The 15,334-nt window shown below is 42.9% G+C and overlaps 1 protein-coding gene across 4 annotated transcripts in view; it reads left to right on the top strand.

The window, feature by feature from the left end:
• Nucleotides 1-15,334, top strand: part of MED27 (mediator complex subunit 27) — a 170,373-nt gene that overhangs the window by 23,625 nt on the left and 131,414 nt on the right. The gene's annotated exons all lie outside the window — the stretch shown is intronic.

Raw genomic sequence — 15,334 nt, 5'->3', positions numbered from 1 at the left:
AGTCTGGCTTTGGGCTAGTTGTTGCCTCAGCTTCCCCCTTTTGTGCTCTCCAGTAGCTTGAACACAGGATTTCATGTGTTGAGTAATGCCACTTCTTTGGGGTCTGGGTTTATTAACAAAGTTCACAGGGAAACATAAGCATTTTCCATCAGCCTTTCCTAGCTGGCTCACAACACTTCATGCTGGGTTCTTAGTCTTGTTTCTGCTGAGGCTTTCCTCTAGCAGACTTGCTCTCTACGCTCTAGCCATCCTAGCAGGCTTGCACTCCCAAGGCCCTCTGCCTGGGAGCTAGGAATAGTCTCTCTGCTTAGAGAAGTTTATGTAGCCCTTCTGCTTTTCTGAGTCTCACTCTGCTCTCTATCAACCAGCAACTCCCAAGTTTTCTAACTGGAGTCTTTCCTTCCTGCCTGTCCACAGGCATCTGTTTTTTTTATCTCTTTCCCCTACCAAGGGGGCCTGATTTAGCCATGCGACTTTGCTAGTTTTCTCCACCTAGGGAGGTGAGCTAAATGTGTCACAGGTGGGGCTGGACCCATCTCCATTTCAACATCTGGTCACCCTGTATAGCTAGTTTACCTGGTGTATCCTCTAAAGCCCTGTGTAGTAATTAAATAGTTCACAGAGCTGATCAGATTTGCAGGATCTCCTGTGGCTTACAACATGATGGTTCCAACTTGAGGTTTGTCTACACTGGCACTTTACAGCGCTGCTCAGGGGTGTGAAAAAACTGACCCCTGAGCGCTGCAAGTTTCAGTGTTGTAAAGTGCCAGTGTAGATAGTGCACCAGTGTTGGGAGCCAGGGCCGGCTCCAGGCACCAGCTCTCCAAGCATGTGCTTGGGGGGGGGGGGGGGGGGCCCCGGGGGGGGGGGGGGGCGCCCCCGGGGGGGGGGGGGGGGGGGGGGGGGGGGGGGGCGCCGGGAGGCTTTTTTGCCTGGGGTGGCAAAAAAGCCAGAGCCGGCCCTGCTGGGAGCTATTCCCCTCATGGAAGTGGTGTGGTTTTTTTTTTGTTTTGTTTTGTTTTTGTTTGTTTGTTTTTTATAGCGCTGGGAGAGCTGTCTCCTAGTGCTATGCCACAACTACACAGCCACAAGTGGCATTCAGACATCCCACCAAGCAGTATTGACTTCTGTGTTGCCAGTGATCAGCCCTGGAGTAGGATGTCCTGAATGCTATAAGGAAATTCTGTTTGCCTTTACAAGGAGGAGGGAAGGGTTGTGAAGAACTGTTAAAGAAGAAAAGTGTCTGTTAATGAACTGTCCGCTACCTATGTGTGAACAAAAAGTGGGGAATGATACTGAGTGTTTGAATTTTGAAAGATGGGAACAAATTCTGGGGAAAGGAAGTGTGGCCTTATGGATTGGGCAGTAGACTGGGATTGTGGAGACCTGGGTTTTGTTCCTAGCCCTTTAACTAGCTTGTTGGGTGACTTTGGGCAAATCACTTCACTTCTCTGTGTCTCAGCTTTCCCATCTGTAAAATTGGGATCATGATACTTCCTTCCTTTTATAAAGTGCTTTGAGAGCTACTGAGGAAAAGTGCTATATAACAGCTGGGTCATAATTATTATTAAACTGAAGTATACGTGGGCATCTTACAACTTACATTTTGGATTGCTTTGATTTTGTAATGTTTTAATACTGTTATACATTACCTCTATTCTCTTTGTTAACAGCGCTGTACAAGATAATAAAACATTTATTTGATTTGTTGAAGTCTTCCTTCATTTTTCAAATTGTAGTTCGTTTTTTCACCTTGGAAACAATATTGGCTTGCGCTGTGTGGTACCAGGACTAATCTAAATTAGAAGCTGTGTTCTAGAATTATGCAATAAAGTATTAGTGTGAAATGGAATTGCCTTTTATAGTATTCATTGTAAGGGAAAATATATGTACAGAAGATGCAGAGTACATTTTTTAAAAGCAAAAACTCAGACTTTGCAAGAATTTCTACTGTGAGATAGTGTCAAAGATTAAATTATATATCCACAAAATACCTCAGTATTGCCCCCTCTCAAGTGCGTATGTGTTTAGGGATAAAGGGAAGGAGGTGCCTGACTTCTTGATCTATTTTCTCTGGAATCATTAACATATTTGTGTGTCCTTTCTTTTTCTGTAAATGTCAGAATATTATGATCCAGCATTTTGCCCAGCAAAGTCTCAGGAATATTTAAAGTTTTTTTTCCTTGATATTTTTTTTTTTCCCACAGTCTGAAGAGCCTGATTTGGGGCCGCTTTAGGATTAAGTTGGATTACTAGCATCTTCTCTCCATCCCTCTTGTGTACCTTGTATGAATACGTCCTAATAACTATTGATATTGCATTCATCCTGCAAGAAGCTAAGACCTTTAGTATCTGCTGATGCTGCAGTTTTGATGTTGTGTTTTTCTTACAAGTAAAATCAATTGAGACAAATCTTGGTAACTTTTCCAGTGAAATAAAGTGGGTAGGCCATTGAAGCCATTGAAGGTTGCGCCTTATACAGGGCATGGTCTTACATCACATGCATGACTTTTTCAGCAGAATTGATTGGTTGATCCAGTAGATTTAAAGGTCAAGTTTAATCACATTTCAGGAAGATTGAAGAAGATATAAAATTGCTACTATGCCTTACTTGGCTATGTACCTTCCTTTGGTGCAGTTTGCTTTTCACAGTATATCTCTTAATTTACTCAGCTGGAGTATCAGTGCTTAAAGGGCACAAGTCAACACACTTTTTTCCTCTTATAAATGAGGGAGCCAGTTAGTGTCTTGGAGACACAATTAGCTATCTTTTAGAGAACTTAAGGTGGATGAGAGGATTCTACAACACTGCAGAAATGAAGGTTACAACTCCCTTTTGTGGGGAAAGGTGTGAGGAAGGATGCAGGCTCAATGTTTTTGTTAACTCGTCCTTACAGTTGCTGGAGTTGACAAATTCAGAAGCCTGCTTATTTTGGCCATTCGAAGTGTGTTGCTGCAGAACAGATGGAGGAGAGAGACTGCATGACAGTCTTTGGCAGGTGGGGACTTTTTGGTTGTAGGGAATCAAAAGCACAGCTTATTAGTGGTGGTTTATGTGACAGCTTAGTATTCTGTAGTTGTCCATAAAGACCAACTTGCTTTGGAATGTGAAGTTTTGTAAGCATGGTGTTTCAGGATCACGTTTCTATTTAAAAGACAACCACATCTGTATACAGCTCTGAATAAATTCCTTGTTATTTTTGTTGCAACCATCAAGAATGAGACAACTGCTTCACCAGTGCAGATGACCATTGCTCCTTTCAGTTGATGCAAAGAAAAATAGATGTCGCAGGACTGAGAAAATAGTTTAATATGGTTAGTCTAGTGAAACAGCAAAAGGAGTCTTAAAATGGTAAAAGGTTTGACGGGAAGAAACTGAATTTAGGTTCACTGTCCAAAATGAAATTTAGAGATGCTTTCAAGTTTAAAAAAAAAAAATCACACTTCTATCAGATTTTTTTAACCTATTACTATGATTTCTGTAACTGAAAGAGGCTAAAGAAAAATATTTTTTTCATTAGCATTTTGTAACTTGGCGTATTTCGTACTTGTATGTAGTATGTTTCACTATTTCTGCTATATGAATTAAACTGAGTTCCTCTTTGTGGGTTTTTCGTGCCGCAGCGGGGAGAGAATAACATTTTAAATTGAAAAATGGGATTTTAAAACTACAAAATTTGGCAGGTGTCTTGGGACAGGTATGGATCTACTTCTCGCTTACTTTAAAATTGATAAAATTTAAAGTTGACAATGTCTATTTAAATATCAGATACAATTACAAACCCTCAGACAGTGTGTATGATCTGATGATGGTTTACATTAAGACTGCTGTCTGTCATACTGTAGTAGTACCTCACTAATTTTACCTTTTGTTAGTCAGTACATAGAATCATTTTCACCAAAAAAGTGTTGCTTAACTTCTCAATGGTAGAGGGAGTGCTCTAATGAAGTCTCTTGCTCAAACTGTTACCCTATAGTATATTTTTGGAGGCTATATTAATTATGGTATCCTTAGTACAGTTATGTACATAATTGAACAAAATGCACTTTTGTTTGCCATATCCTTTAAGCTTATTGGTTTGCTTATGTGCTAACTTGCAAATTTAGAGCTTGTCTGCATGGGAAAGTTAGTGTGCATCCAGCCAGGGTGTGGATTTACAGGTCACTAGCTGCTCTGTACTTACTCCCTGTGTGGACACTCGTACTCTGCACTAAAAGTGACTTTGGGCGGTTTAGTTTAGTACATTTTAAAGTGTATTAAACTAAAGTGCACAAGGGCACTTTTAGTATGCAGTGAGAGTGTCTGCACAGGCAGTTGGTGTGGAGTTGCTAATGTCCAGTAAATTCTCACACTAGCTTGCTGCATATGAATTTCCCGAGTAGACAAGCCCTTGGTAATTCACAATGAATTTCCCAATTATTAGTAGGAATTAGTGATGTTCCCTTGTGGGGACTGGACTAGATGACCTCTTTAGGTCCCTTCCAGTCCTACGGTTCTATGATTGTGTGTAGAGCAGCAGATCTCAAACTGTGGGTCATGATCCCAAAGTGGGTTGTGACCCCGTTTTAATGAGATTGCCAGGGCTGGCTTACATTTGCTGGGGCCTGGGGCTGAAGCCTGAGCCTCACCATGAAAGGCCGAAGCCTGAGGGCTTCAGCCCTGGGCTGTGGGGATCAGGTTACAGGCCCCCAAGCTGGGACTGAAGCCCTTGGGCTTTGGCCCCCCTGCCTGGTGTGATGGGGTGCGGGTGGGCTCAGGCTTCGGTCCCCCCTCTTGGGGTTGTGTAGTAATTTTGTTGTCACAAGGGAGTCACGGTGCAATGAAGTTTGAGAACCCCTGCTGTAGAGTACAACACCACAGTATGACTTCAGCAACTTTGAACCAGTGCTGGTGGCTGCCTCTGGATAGGACAAGAACAGATTGGAGTTAGTTAATTTAATTTTTTTTTCAATAATTCCACACCCTTTTTATTGTTTGGGGGTTCTTTTTCTCTCACATCCCAGACTGTAGGTCATGTATTCTCGTTTCTAGCAGGTGTAAACAAAGCTTTTGGAGATGTCATTGTCCCTATATAAAAGGCTTTGCTTGTTCCAGTACTTATCTTCAGCAGGAGGGAAGAACTTCTGTTGGTAGCCCTGAGATTCCAGGCTTTTCTTTTAACTTGCTTTGAGCATTTGAACACCAGATGCCCTTCAAATAGTGACTCTCCTGATACTCAGTGTTCCCCTGGATTTCACCTTCTCCCCATCCTTGCCCCCCCTCTTTGGGCTTGGTGCCCAATTGGGCTGGCACCAGACGTTACTGCAGGTGGGTAGTCCAGTCTCTAGTTACTGGCTTTTGCACCTGCAGAGAAAAGCAGCAAAGAAGGAGAACATTAATGACAGGTTTTTCAGGGGCATGGCTATGTTCCATTCAGGCTGCAGCACTGCCAACCTCAGAGTTAAGTCATAACTTAGGTTTCAATTTTTGTAAAGTTCTTGATTCTTCTTATTTTTGTTTTAATTTCCCTCCTCCTCCACTGAATGTATATGAGGTAACTTCAGGTTGAAAATGTAGTAGTAATAATGAATAAAAGAAATTAACAGCTTGCTTTTGCTCCTGGATTAAGGTTATCTTGATTCTGCTGCTGTTGGTGCCATTTTAAAAATGTTGGGTAGCTAACTAGAAGCACAAATGATGGAAGCCTTGTCTGGGATAGCCCTGCAGAGGAATTAGCAAAGTAGGACATGGGTAGAGGGATTAAGTAGGATTTCTAGTAGTGGTGTGAGGAGCGCCAGGAGCTGGGAGTCCGGGTGCCACAGATCAGGTCCGACGACAACACCATCGGCACCCAGAGCGCCAAGGGCTTGCTGGAGAGGACCCTGACGGCCACCATCCACTCGCTGTATGTGGAAACCCTGAAGCGTAAACCAGATCAAGGTAAAGTCTTTGAGTTGACCAGCAAGTGGGATGCCAGCAACCACTTCCTCGCTGGGGGCGGCTTCACCCACTTCACCAACTGGCGGTTCATCCACCGTGCCCGGCTCAACTGCGTCCTGCTCAACGGAGCCGTCCGCCATGGGAACCAAGACAAGCGTTGCAGGAAGTTTGGCTACTCCAACGAGACCCTGCCCCATGTCCTGTGCAGCTGCAAACCCCACTCCAGAGCCTGGCAGCTGCGCCACAATGCCATCCAGAACCGCCTGTTGAAAGCCATCGCACCATGCATGGGGGAGATCTCCATGAACTGCACCATCCCTGGTACTGACAGCCAGTTACGATCTGATGTCGTCTTCACTGACGAGGCCCAGAAAAAGATCATGCTCGTCGACGTCACAGTCTCTTTTGAGAACAGGACCCCGGCATTTCGCGATGCCCGAGCTTGTAAGCTGGAAAAGTATGCCCCCTGGTTGACACCCTGAGAGCAAAAAGCTCCAAGGTGCAGATGGACGCCCTGATCGGCGGAGCCCTGGGCGCCTGGGATCCCTGCAACGAGCGAGTGCTGCGGACCTGCGGGATCGGTCAACACTATGCACGGCTCATGCAACGCCTCATGGTCTCAGGCACCATCCGATGGTCCAGGGACATCTACATTGAGCACATCACCGGCCACCAACAGTACCAGGAGGCGTGAGTCAGAGTGACATCGTTCTTCGACTCGAGAAAGGGACCAAGACACTTTCTCCGTTGGATCATATGAACTGGAACCATAAACTCACTGAACATTAAATCTCACCAAATGAGGGTCAATCCATCCTCATCATCATATCCACTCATTATACTCCACACCATCTTAATAAAAATTGTAATTCCATTCCTAGTTTAACTACCTCCCTACGGTCTCAAGGCTATGATCAAATCCTTTGTCACTTACCAGTTTTTCTAAAATGGCTGCATAGCTCTCCTTTCATGAAGTATGTCTTGTCCTCTGATCCTGTTTGTACTCTCATTTTGTGCATACGTAGTATGTGTAAATATATAATATGACATAGAAATATTACAACCCTTGCTTATTTCATTGTCTGCTTTTCTTTTTGGTGAATTCTGAGGCAGTGTACAATTTTTGCTGTGGCTTTACCCAAAACATTAGTGATCTTTTAAAATAGACACTGGCATACAGTGGTAGTAAAAGTATGTGCTTGAATGGACTGAGGGGACACTTCTTTGAAGTGGCCTTTCAAAGTGAATTTTGCATTGCTCTGATGGCCTTCTAACTTCTTTGTGTGTGTTGCTATGTCAGCCACAATATGAGATCTGAAAAACAAATGTCTCATATTTGCCACACTTCGCAGTAAATGTGGAAAGACTATATATTTTTTAAATAAATAATGGACCAGGCAAGGTCTTCACAGCGACTTGCATGATCAAATCAGAGTGGCAGAAGGTCCTTTGTGATTTCCCTGTGGCTGATAAATCCAAGCACTACCTTGAAAGACCAGTTTTTGTTCTTGCAATGTGTTTACAATTTTTTTAAATCCCTTGTTGATGGCCATTTTCACTTAAAAGCTGTTTGTCAAAACTGACAGTTTTTAAAGGGTGGGAATGTGGTTACTCTTTTCTTACAAGCTGTGTTGTATGTTACACTGATCAATATATTACAAAGACATTGTTTTACAGTAACTTAAAAGCTAGAACATATCACTGAGTGCAATTATAGCTTCACTAAGTTTCCAGACTATAAGAAAGTTTCTGATTGTAAATGAATGTTTCTGTGTTGGATGGAGATCTATTTGCAAACCTTTTTCAAAGTAAGAAATTGACAGAAGGAATATAACACTGAAGGAATGCTCCATATATATAAAGCTGTACTCTTTCTTCCATCATCTTCCCTTCACTCCTTTCTTTAGCTTGCCTCCTTTCTTGAGTTTGGTAATTCTAACAACAGATGGTGGTGTTTTCAAATTAAAACAATTTAACGCAAGATCCATTAGCTGCCAACATGAAACACCCTTTACAAAAAGGAAAGAAACTCATTATCAAGTGTATTAAACCAAAGTAGGTATTTAATCTTTCTTAATCATTTGCATTCTTGAGAAGAATAATAACCAGTGGCAGCTGTCATTGCAGGCCAAGCCCCATGAATATGCTTGCTGGTAATTACTGTGTAGGATCTGTTTTAATTCTTTGGTTGGTACACTATACAAGAAGTTTAAGTCCAGAAGAAGTGAGTTGTATTTTGAAAGCATCTTGTTTATGATTGATTTGATTTCATTTTTTCCCCATTTGATTGATACTCTTTCAGTAACAAAACACTGTTTGTTTATTCCCCCCCCCCCCTCCCCCGGCTAGTGGAAACAAAAATACTTTCTGCTTTAGTGGTATATGTATTTTTATTGCAAACTAGAAATGAGTACTGTTGGTTCCTGTACAAATTGAGTGTGTTTTAATGTGGATTCATTCCAGAAGGCTACCCTGTTGTTCATTTTAAATCTGTAGCAAAATGCAGATAGTATTTCATCGTGGTACTTTAGAAACTTATGAATTTATCCTTTTGTATTTTGAATTGTGACAGCTTCTGACTGATATCCCTCACCACTGTACATTCATATGCTAGAATATTTGTTCACCCTTAACCAGATTAACTTTCTTCATCTGTCTCTAAAATCTGGCTTGAGTTGAAGTGGAACTTTCTATTCATAAATTGCTGCAGCTTCGTAAGGGGATATGTTGACAAGTAATGTTTCCTTTAATGGTAGAGAATGAATAAACTATATCTAACTGTTTTAAAGAAGATAGTCCTATTTTAGTCTTGAGTGTGGCATCCAAATTTTCCTTACTGATGTGGAAGATGGGGAATAAAATCTCTCCTTTCTCCCCACAATGTTATTACTTTCTTCTGCTAAAGGTTTACTTTGTTTAGTGGACCAAGTTAACCCTGATGAAGATTGTTGTCTTGTCTAATGGATGTTGGTGTAGTGATGTGAGAATTGCATACTTAACCATTGTTTGGAGAAAAGCTTGCCTACATCTGTGGTTGCTTTCTCTCTCTCTCACTTATCTGGCTCCCATTACCATAATATCTGTCACACACCAAAGTGAAGATGGTGTGACCTAGTGGCTGGAGCAGGAGTCTGGCTTAGTGAGTGGAGCAGAATTAGAAGACTGAGCTGGAGTCATGGTTAGGAGACAAGCCACTGGTCAGAGCCAGGAGTTAGGAATCAGGAAGTCCGAGGTAGGCAGGGACTAGGCTGGATCAGAGCAAGCAAGGGCTGGACAGATAGCAGGTCTGGCACACCGTGAGTGTAGAACGCATTAAGCAACTGTGCACCAGTTGCTGCCAGGCTTAAATAGGGATCTCTTGGCCCTTCTGTCCAATCAGGAAGCGCAGTCACTTAGTGAGGGTTTATTGTGCCCAGCCGAGTTCATTGGGTTGCTATATTACCATGTTCAGAGCCAGCTGACAATACCTGAGCACCTCACAACCTTTAATGTATTTATCCTCCTTACTTCACAGGACGATGTGAAATGTTATCCCCATTTCACAGATGGGAATTTGAGGCATAAAAAGACTCTGACTTGCACAAGGTCACACAGGAAGTCTGTCCGAACAGGGAGTTAAACCTGGATTTCATAAGACCTATGCTAGTGTCCTAATCACTAGACCATGCTTCCTTCTCACTGCAGATTTTTTTAAAAAGCTGTCTTTTTTTCTGAGAAGACAGAATATGTCTTAGTCTTCTGTGGCCATTCTGATGCTTCATGTTTCAGCTGGTATGGGGTGCAGATAAGGAGGCTGCATTCACTTCCTCCATCCAAGTCAAATACTATTCCCCTCATTTACACCATATTTTTTTCTTATGGGAGCTGCAGAGGGGGAAAAGGGTCTCTCATGCTTGCTTCTAAACCCATGTTTTCATCCATGGTGCCATTATTAGGAACTTTTGTACATTTATTTTCAGCTATCCCTTTGGCCAGAAGATATTCCAATGATTAGGCTTTCCCAAAGGTTACAGATTTAAGTTTTGAGAATTTTTAAACGTTTGGCATTCAGTTATGGTGACCAGGGAAATTCAACATTTTCAAAAATGAAAATAGTTTGACCTCCTTACGTGTGTGCCATGGAATCTATCTCCTGCTCATGTGTGCATGCTCTTGCTCTTCGCATTGAAAAAGCCCATTGTATCTGCTTAGGTTCTCAAGGACTGGAACATTACTTACATCTGAAACCAGTCAGCTGCTTGTCTGCTCCACAATGCAGTTGGAAATGTTCCTCAGCAAATGTTGTTTGTGTTCCATCCAATTAAATAAGTCTGCCAGAATTAAAAACAAAAATTACAAAACCCACAGTGTGCTAATGCTGCCCAGTTGCAGTCTGTGCCATTTCCATGGTTTTGAGCCTTCACTATGCACTGTATGCTCAGAAGACTCTTCTCATCTAAAGCTAAGCTAAAAGTATGCCTAAATAGTTGATGTTCATAGGCATTCTGCATGGTGCAGAATCAACCTGGGAAAACTGCTAGTGCCAGGCATATAAACTCATTTATTTGCACAAAATTATGGTGGGATAGCCATTATCTTCCAAAAAGCCTGAATGAATCCTATGTTCTGGAAATAAATTCACAATATAGTAGTGTCTTGTTCTGTAATCTTCTCTGCCTCTCTTGATCACTTCATTTCTTGACTCCTTTTCCCTTTTACTTAGGATTGGAAGTGCTTACAATTCTTCACCACTCTTTCCAGTCCATGGCATGGGTTCATAGGCTTTAGAATTCCAGTCCTTTTCTCTTCAAACTTCTCTTGACAATGTCTTTTCATTGTATCCTTGGCTTTCCATATCCTTTCTTGCTGCCCTCTTCCTCCCAGGCTTTCTTTGCTGGTCATCCTTCTCCCATTTGTATCAACGTGTCCAGCCTATTGATCACTGAGAGTTCCATGTTTATCTTCCCCCTAATTTCTTCCATGCCTACTCTATCAACCCTCCATCTGTCTGCCATTTTTCTCAGTATATTCTTCTCTATTGCTTGTGTCTTCTTTATGTTCTCCCCCTCTCTTGATGTCATCTTGAAATGATACAACTTTGTTCACTGTGGCTGTCGTGGCAACTCCCGCTTACTATTGCAGCATCCCCGTGCCTGTTGTTTTTCCTGGATCCATCTCCATAGTGCATCACCATCTGTTTTCCTTACTATCCAAGCATTAGGCTCAGTAGCGTAAATTTCTAACTGCTCCATGGTTTTAAATTGTCCCTGTTCGTTTAGTGTGCCATGAGCAAGTCTTCAACTGTTTTAAAGCACCTTTTAAAAGTTTCACTTAGGCTTTGTCTACACCAGGGATTCTCAACCTTTTTCTTTCTGAGGCCCCCCCAAACATGCTATAAAAACTCCATGGCCCACCTGTGCCACAAGAACTAGTTTTCTGCATATAAAAGCCAGGGCCGACGTTAAGGGGTAGCAAACTGGGCAATTGCCCAGGGCTCCACGCCACAGGGGGCACCGTGAAGCTAAGTTTCTCAGGCTTCTGCTTCAGCCCTAGGAGGCAAGGCCTCAGGCTTCAACCCCATGCAGTGGGACTCTGGCTTTCTGCCCTGAGCCACAGCAAGTCTAACACTGGTCCTGCTTGGCGGACCCTCTGAAACCTGTTTTGGCCCCCCAGGGTGCCCTGGACCCCTGGTTGAGAACCTCTGATCCACACTACAAACTTTGGTTGATGCAAGTTACGTTGGCATAAAGCCACTACAATTAGTATATCACTTGTGCATGTGAATACTTGGCTCCTTGTGTCGGCACGGTGCACACTCACCGGGAGCGCTTTTTGTCGATGCACAGTGTGGTGCACCATGGGTAGGAACCCCACTGTGCAACCTGCCACCATCCAGCACACTGTCTCTTAGGAAATTTTGGCAATGCATGATGGGGCAGAAATGAGTTATGTGGGAGTGACTGGGAGCAAGGAGTCAACTTCCTAGTGTGCAACTGTCTCCACCCTGTAATGTCATATATATCCCATAAATTTCATGTTTTTAAAAATGTCTTATGGACCCACACAGCCCTCCTCACTATCCACCATATCTGATAGAAGCATGGAGCCTGCACAGCACTGCACTATTGTCATAAGTACAGGACTTATGATCCTCCAGTATTTGCAGAGTCGTAAGAAGAACTGAATCAGTGAGGAACATGACAATTTACTTGGAGGACCGATTGCTGAGGGTCATAGTGAGAACCAGTTCAAGGTTGCTGGTGATGTTCGCAGAGCCTCTGCAACCAACCTTGCCATGGAGTACATCAACAGAAAGGGCTATTTTTCTAGGATTATGCAAGTGTTGGTGGATCATCGGGAATGCTTCACCAACATCAGTGTTGGCTGGTCAGGGAAGGTGAATGATGCCCACATCTCTAAGAACACAGGACTGTCCAGAAAGCTATAAGCAGTCCCTTCCTTTCCTGACTTGTGGATTGGTGATGTTGAAATACCAATAGTAATCCTGAGGGGGACAGCCTACCCCTTTCTCCTCTGGTTCATGAAGCCGGCCACTTTGACAACACTAAGGAAAATCAACCACCAACCAAGAAGTTGCAGAATGACAGTTGAATGCGCCTTTGGTAGATTGAAGGGACACTAGCATTGTTGACTCACAAGATTGGCTCTCAGTGGAAAAAAACATTCCAATGGTTATAGCTGCCCGCTGTGTCTTGCATAATAGCTTTGAAGCAAAGGGGGGGAAATTGCTGCCAGAGCGGAGGTGGAGCAGCTGTTTGCTGAGTTTGAAAAGCCAGACACCAGGGCTATTAGAAACGGGGGCACTGGAACAGTTTTTATAGTGAGGGTGCTGATATCCATTGAACCAAACTGTAAACCTTGTATATAATGGAAACCACTTCAAGCCAGAGGCAGCACCCCTAGTTCCAGCACCTATGACTTAAAGAGCTTAACACCGATCTATATAGCTCAGGGAGGCTTTGAAAGGGCTCTTTACCAGTGAGCCACAGTAATGTGTTGTGGTGTATTGTGCTCCACCTGGCCCTGTTGTTTTGGGGCATGCTAGGAATTGTGGGGTGTTTGGTGTACATCTTTGAATATAACAGTGCACAATTTTATTTTGCAGTGATTGCTGTACATTTAAAGCCAGAGATATTTCAGCATCTATGCAGAAGGTAGGATGTCCCAGTTTCAGTTGCCTCCACGTCTGTATGAAATTACAGTTAGGACAGCGCCGTCAGTCAATTTTTGGTGAAACAAGCCTGATGCTGTTTGAACCCTGGAGAAAATAGCCCCTTGGTATATATCCTCCATTTATGGCTATTACTTTTTATGGTTATTACAGAGAATAAGGGGAGAGAAGGTTGTTCTAATCTTACTGAATACAACCTTTTCAAGGAGGAGTTGGCACTGAAAATGATGGCTGGTCCTTCGTTGCTCCTGCACAGACCAGATCTCTTGGGAGCAGATTTGACTTTGCAATTTGTTGATTCTCTTCCTGACATCATGGCTACTGAGAGGCAAAGACTATGATAAAAGTTACTCCCAACATGTAGTAATAAACACTTAACTGAAATATAAGGAAGGCTGGACTCCTTATAGTTTCTTTTGTATCTAAAAGATTTTCAATTACTGGTGACATTTCTGTCGTTTTTTGCAGAAAAGTACCATTAAGCCAGGTGATAGTCATTTTAGGTTGCTACTGCCACTATTGTAGCCCTTAGTGGCAGCATTAAGCGACTGTCAGAGGGACTGAAAGTGTCTACACTAGATTTTTTTTTTTTTTTGGTCCATAATTTTCCACTCTTGCTACCACTTTTTCAGCTCCATTAGTGATAGCAATGATGAGAGCTCCAGTATAGACATGGGTCCTGGCAGCTGTTTGCATTTTAAGCCCCTTTTCATCTCCCTCTGCCGAGAGGAGATCCTATGTGATATAGTGCTCAAAACACCAATGGCCACCATTGCTGCAACTAGGGAAGCTGAACCAGTGCAATAAGGGGAAATCTGGGGGGTCGGGGCGGGGAAATCCTAGCATGCAGAGGCCTTTGTGTTCTCCTAGGAACGTAAAGGAAATAATGCTTTACTTTCTGGTACTAGGTGGGTTACACTGCTCTACAGCCAAAATGCTTCTGAAATAAATGTAGTCAAACTTTACTAATTCTGGGTCACTGAGAACGAAAATGATGCTTAAAATTGTTGATTGGCTCTAGTTTTCAAGATATGCTATTGGGTCAGTATATACGACCCTTGACTTGGGAATGGCAGAGGATAAGTGAGTTATAAAGGGAAGGGATCTCAATTTAAACCAGAAATGACTAAAATATATCTTTGACTGGATCTATGAATAAATCTATGACTGGGTTTGGACACTACTTGCTTTTTAGGCAAAACAATGAATGATGCAATCTGAAGCTGGTATTGCGTCATACATGATATGAATTGCATCATGTTATTCCTAGAAGTCATGGATGATGCAATCATAACGAAGCTTACATCACTCTGCTGAACAAATTGCCCTATATCAGCTCTAGAAATCGTACAGTGTCGTGCTCTCTTATTTGTCAGTGTTTGATTTTGCAAAGGGACGCATTTCTGTTTAGCCAAAGTGAGCAGAGATGCCTCGTACTTGTGTGAACAGTGCAGATAATTTCTGCTATGTTTGTGGTGAAGTGACTTTTGCATCACAAAAGCGCAGTATAACCACTATGGTTAAGAAAGCCTATCACCTTTATTTTGGCTGCAAAATTGGAGATCAGGATGAGAGGTGGGCCCCACACATATGCTGCAACACTTGTGCAACAAATCTTCGCCAGTGGTTGAACAGGAAAAGGAAATCTATGCCTTTTGCAGTGCCAATGATTTGGAGAGAGCCAACAGATCATACCAGCAATTGTTACTTCTTTATGGTGCCTCCAGTTGGGAAAGGTGTGTCAAAGAAGAAAAAGTGGACTGTGCATTATCCAAACATTCCATCAGCTATACGCCCAGTACCCCACGGAGAAGGACTACCGGTTCCTGATGCACCAGAATCATTCTCACTTGAGTCAGATGAGGAAGAGGATGAAACTTATGGTCCTGAATCATCAGTGTCACAGGACTCACATTTTCTCCCATCCTCCTCCTCTGAGCCACACCTCATAACACAAGGTGAACTGAATGACCTTGTCAGGGATTTGGAACTACCCAAGAGTAAGGCAGAGCTGTTGGGCTCCAGACTACAGCAGTGGAATCTCCTGGCAGGTGATGTTAGGGTTTCCATGTTCCGTGACCGTCAAAAGGATCTTATCCCATTCTTCTTCATGGAAGGTGATGTTGTTGCAGGCTACAAGATCACCTTCCCTGGATAGTGTGATAGCAGCCCTCAACATCGTTCACGATCCAGATGAGTGGAGACTGTTCATTGATTCATCGAAGACGAGTCTTAAAGCTGTT

The sequence above is a fragment of the Trachemys scripta genome, chromosome 17 (genome assembly GCF_013100865.1).
Source record: "Trachemys scripta elegans isolate TJP31775 chromosome 17, CAS_Tse_1.0, whole genome shotgun sequence".
Lineage (NCBI taxonomy): Eukaryota > Metazoa > Chordata > Testudines > Emydidae > Trachemys > Trachemys scripta.
This window is presented reverse-complemented; position numbering and strand designations above follow the sequence as displayed.